The sequence below is a fragment of the Uranotaenia lowii genome, chromosome 3 (genome assembly GCF_029784155.1).
Source record: "Uranotaenia lowii strain MFRU-FL chromosome 3, ASM2978415v1, whole genome shotgun sequence".
Lineage (NCBI taxonomy): Eukaryota > Metazoa > Arthropoda > Insecta > Diptera > Culicidae > Uranotaenia > Uranotaenia lowii.
In genome coordinates this window covers 282,630,309-282,635,074 of record NC_073693.1, presented here as the reverse complement: position 1 = coordinate 282,635,074, position 4,766 = coordinate 282,630,309, and positions in this window count along the sequence as shown.

Here is a 4,766-nt window from a genome sequence, read left to right as displayed (position 1 = left end):
GTTTTCCTCTAGCCGAGACTTGTGCGATATTTGCAAATAGTTGATACACCTTTTTAGTAACAAGAAAAGCAAAAAACTAGAGGGTGGGTCCCATGCCAAGAAAAGCGGTCAACAAATGTGAACAACTATAATGTGCTATAACTATCGATATCGTAGAAGAATTGTTTATCAGGATCGGCCCCGTTACAATTTATGGCCCCAAGGAGCCGGTCGTGATTTATGGATTGCAGGTTAATTGAATTGTACGGCAAGGTTCGTTAATCTCAATTAGAGCTCGGGACCTGTTGTGAGGTGAATGGTTGATGAGGAGTTCCAACTGTTTTGAATTTATACATGACGTTTTAATTTTTTGCAGCTGACTCAATGATATTTCATACTATCCTTATAATAACAAAAAAAAATCAAAAAAAAATTCAAATGGCAAAATTTTTCCCATATTTTTTTAATTTTTCGTTAATAAACAAGAAGAGAAACAATTTTAATACATAGTAGGGATATGCGAAAAAAACACTTATGTTCCGAAACCCCGTTCAATATTTTAAATTTTACTTTCATTGAATATTGATCACCGTACTTCCTGCCACTCTTCAGACGACTTTCCAATCTTGCAGCTCCATTCAGATGCAAATTGTAGTTTGTGGTTCACGTTGTTATTTTCCCAATTTCCGTCAGCCTGATTTCTCCTGCCTCAAAGAGATTCGAAAAAGTCAATTGAAAACCGTTTCAATCCCTTGCTGGGGGATTACCATACACTTGTCGTTTATTATCGGTCGATCAATTTGGTAAAATTTGGACAGTGGATTTGTGTGGATTTTTATTTGAAAAATTAAAATTTTAGGTTTAAAATTTAATGATTTCGAATTTTTAGAACAGCAATAAAATTTCACGGAATTGGGAAATTTACAGTTGCACCAGAAACTTGTCTGTTCTAAGTTAGGTATCCAGTTTCTCTCATTGTTGGCAGCATTTTCTACAGATACTGTAAGGGATTTTTACTAACATCCTTTTTCTCCTACACACTTTCGTCGTTATTCCACTCAATCTTCTCTTAGCCTCGAAACATGGATTCTTCTTGCGGCGGCGGCAGAGTATCTCTATTTTCAGCTTTAAGGCTATGATCATTTAGTATCCGGGCACTTTATTTTGGTGATAGCTGCGTTAATAGAGCTCGGATATGCAAAAATTTAGTAGCGTTGTGTTGGTTATGAAAAGGACTATCTTGCCTATTTTTGATAGATTTTTAAGTTTACGTGGGTATGAGATATTTACTATGCAAAAAGACATGATAAAAATAATTTTGCACAAATTTGCTCCTTTTGCGCATTTTGTGCCTCGAAAATTCTTCATTGTTGACTCGAAAGCTCATGAACTGTTGATTTTTTCTGATTTTTTTTTCGTACCAAATGGTTATTAAGTATAAGGAGCCACTTTAGGATCCACACGAAGTTCAAATCAACTATCGGAGTGCAACTCTTGATCTTAAATATGGTGAAAAGCTTATGGTTATTTGGGACAACTGAATGAAGACTCCCTACATAATGCAAAAAATCCATTTCCGGCAGAGGCAAAAAGTTTTGCCTGACTAGTAGATACCAAGTAAATAACTAATAATGATCAGATCCAAAGATCGCAATCTGTGCATCCGGTTTTTACGCAATATGACAGATGTGTTCTGATGGACAAAAAAATTTATGTTAAAACCGGATTTAAGAGATCAATTTCTTCGAGATACCAACTCATGAAAAGGTTCCAACCAGATTCCAATTGCTTTTTCCAGGTGAGTTTGTGTAAAATATCATGATTTTGCAAAGGTTTTGGTTCTGTGGTAAAAAAAATAAATCAAAACATGACGGAATAAAGTGTGCAAAGATAAAAAAGAGATTTTATGAAAAAGTTTGAGTATTTCTTGAAATCATTGATAAATATTTTTAATTATATTTTTAGTTTAAATGTCATATTAACACCTTCATTTCCTCCATAGAAAGTTTTTCGATCAAAGGAATAGTTTTTAAAATACACACGTTTGTAACTGCCCGGATACTAAATGATCATAGCCTTATTATGATAATTGTAATGATGATGGATATCTATGCTAATTCGGAGCCTCGTTTTCGGATTTCCGAGAGAGAAAATAAAAATCGTGGAACGGATTTGTTCTTTCACCCCCTTTTGAAGGAGGGAATAAAGTAACAGGAATGTTAATTTATGCTTAAACCGGTTCGAGGAAATTTCTGTGGAAGAGTGCGAATAAGTGAGTTTTAATGAGCATAAAATGGCACCTCCAGTTTCAAGCTGGTGCCAATCAGCGAAGGCATGGATGAGCGAACAGTTGTGAAATTGCTCAGCTTTGAGTTTTTTAAAGCGATAACTTAAAATAAATTTTCTCTTAAAATATAAATTTTTAGACAAATTTTTTGAATGCTATCAAAAATATTAAATATTTTTATTTTTGAATCTTTCTTTTTGTTCCTTTGAAACAAACCAGTAGTGGCATTTTTATTTTTAAATCGTGCTTTTTCTTCCTTTGAATCAAACCAGCGGGCTTATAAACTTCGCCTTTTGCCTTATAAATCTGTGAATTTTTCAACTTGAATTTGAAAGGAACAAAAGCATGCCAATCAAAATCTGTAACCAGCAAAGATTTTTAAGGTGCATTCTACAATCTAAAAGTTCTTTAATCTCTAGATTTTAAATTTTTTTTAACTTTATTTTGATTTCGTACCTTGCAATACAAATCCCTTATCAAATTTTTATTTTTGAAATTTTAATCATCAGTATTAGTACTTCTTCAAGCAATTAGTCAATTGTAACAATAAAATTTCGGTTTCGGAAATAATGATCGTTTTTGGGGTGAACTCAATAATCGATCGAGTGAAGAAACAAATTTCTCCCAAGGAAAACTCTGCAAAACCATAATTTGCAACACAAATATACGTGCAAATATACGTGTAAACATCTATATATATAAAAAGTGATTTCCGTTTGTTTGTTCGTTTGTATGTTTGTCTTCAATAGGCTCAGCTGCCTTAAGAGCTAGAGAGCTGAAATTTGGCATGGGTGCTCATTAGAACCAGGAATGATGAAAAATGTGTTTGGATTTTCAGATGACCCCTTTTGAAGGCAGTCGTCCATACAACAACGGTTTTATTCCCACGAACCAAAAGTCATGGCACCCATTTTGTGAACCGACTTTCGTTTCCGTTCGTTTCGTTGGCGGGATTATTTTCACCATCACAATGGGCAGGCTACTAGAAACGACCATCCAGAGCTCACATGTACTGGATAGCAAATCGAAGCTTGCTGAGCATTAAAAAGTTGAAAGTGAAAATTTTGGCGGGTGTTTTTTGTACCTTCTACTGTTCAAAGCACGTGCTACCGGTACGAGATATTTGGATACAATTTTAAGCCTACATTTTGATTGAAAAATACAACTAGCCTGTTAGGAATATATTGACTAGAATAGTAGTGGCTTTCAAAGTGCTCTTTACCGCTGCTGGGGGACTTTGAAGGTCAACCATTTTTATATTTTTGGAATTCCTCATAGAGAAAGAAAAATTTTTAGGCTGCAATTTCAATGCTTCAATTGGAATTTTGATGAGGGATAAGATAAGATAATAAAATTTGAGGTTTTGAGTTTTATCCAATTCGATTTCATTGACCAATTTCTAACTTTTGAGTAACCATTGATGACCAATGTGGTCGATTCTACCATCTATTAATGGGATATTTGTGCCCATGAAAAAAAACAGAACTCAAAAAAAAAACCTTTTTCATAATAAAGAAATGGTGTTTTAGAAATGATTTGTTTTCGATAACTTCAAAAAGCTGTTAGTAGAACTTCCAACATTTAAGGTAAACTAAATTAAACAGTGCGAAATTTAAAAGCGAAAAAAATACACATGCAGTTGAAAACATGCAAAGTGAGATTGTATAAGAGGCCACCAAAAGGAGTTTAACTTTTTGGCAATAATTGCGTTGTTATGCGACGATTGACTCGAAATTTTTACACGGGGTTGTTTTTTTGGCACGGGCAATCAATTCCTGATTTCAAATGAAGTAGCAGACGACAGAAGAGGTGTTCGTTCGTTAACAATTATTTCGGAAATGCATAAGGAAAATATTTGGCTATTGACTTTCATACAAATTGTTCATTACATATTCCAAGTTGAAAGCGAAACGGAGTTCGTATGGGAACAGCTAGTATCGTATAAAATGCAGCAAAACCCGTATATATGTACGTATCATTTTGGAGGCCATATAGGTACATTAGCACACATATTCATATTTTTCATTAATCGGGGCACGATGAGCATTTTCTGCCGTACAATCTAGCAACACAATCAACGCGATGAATTCAACTAAATTATAGAGCGACGATATGGCTTATTGGTTAGATGTTGGAGAGATAATCAAAAGACTCAAGTTCAATTCCTGGTCGAACTGATTTTTATTTTATTTACCATTCATGATCGATGCATTTTGCACTAAATGGTAAGTCGTAGATTCATCAAACAAATCAGTAATGAAATAATTTATGTCTGTTTGTAGAATAGAAACAATTCACACACTCCTACATTATATTTCTGGTGCTTTGTTTGGCGGATGATGCTACTATCCGTTTAATGAAAAAATCAAAAAATCGATCATGTAATTGAAAAAAAAATCCCCTCGACCAGGAATTGAACTTGAGTCTTCCGATTACCTTTCTGACACCTAACCAATAGGCTAAATCGTCAGATGTCAGAAAATGCTCATCGTTACCCGAT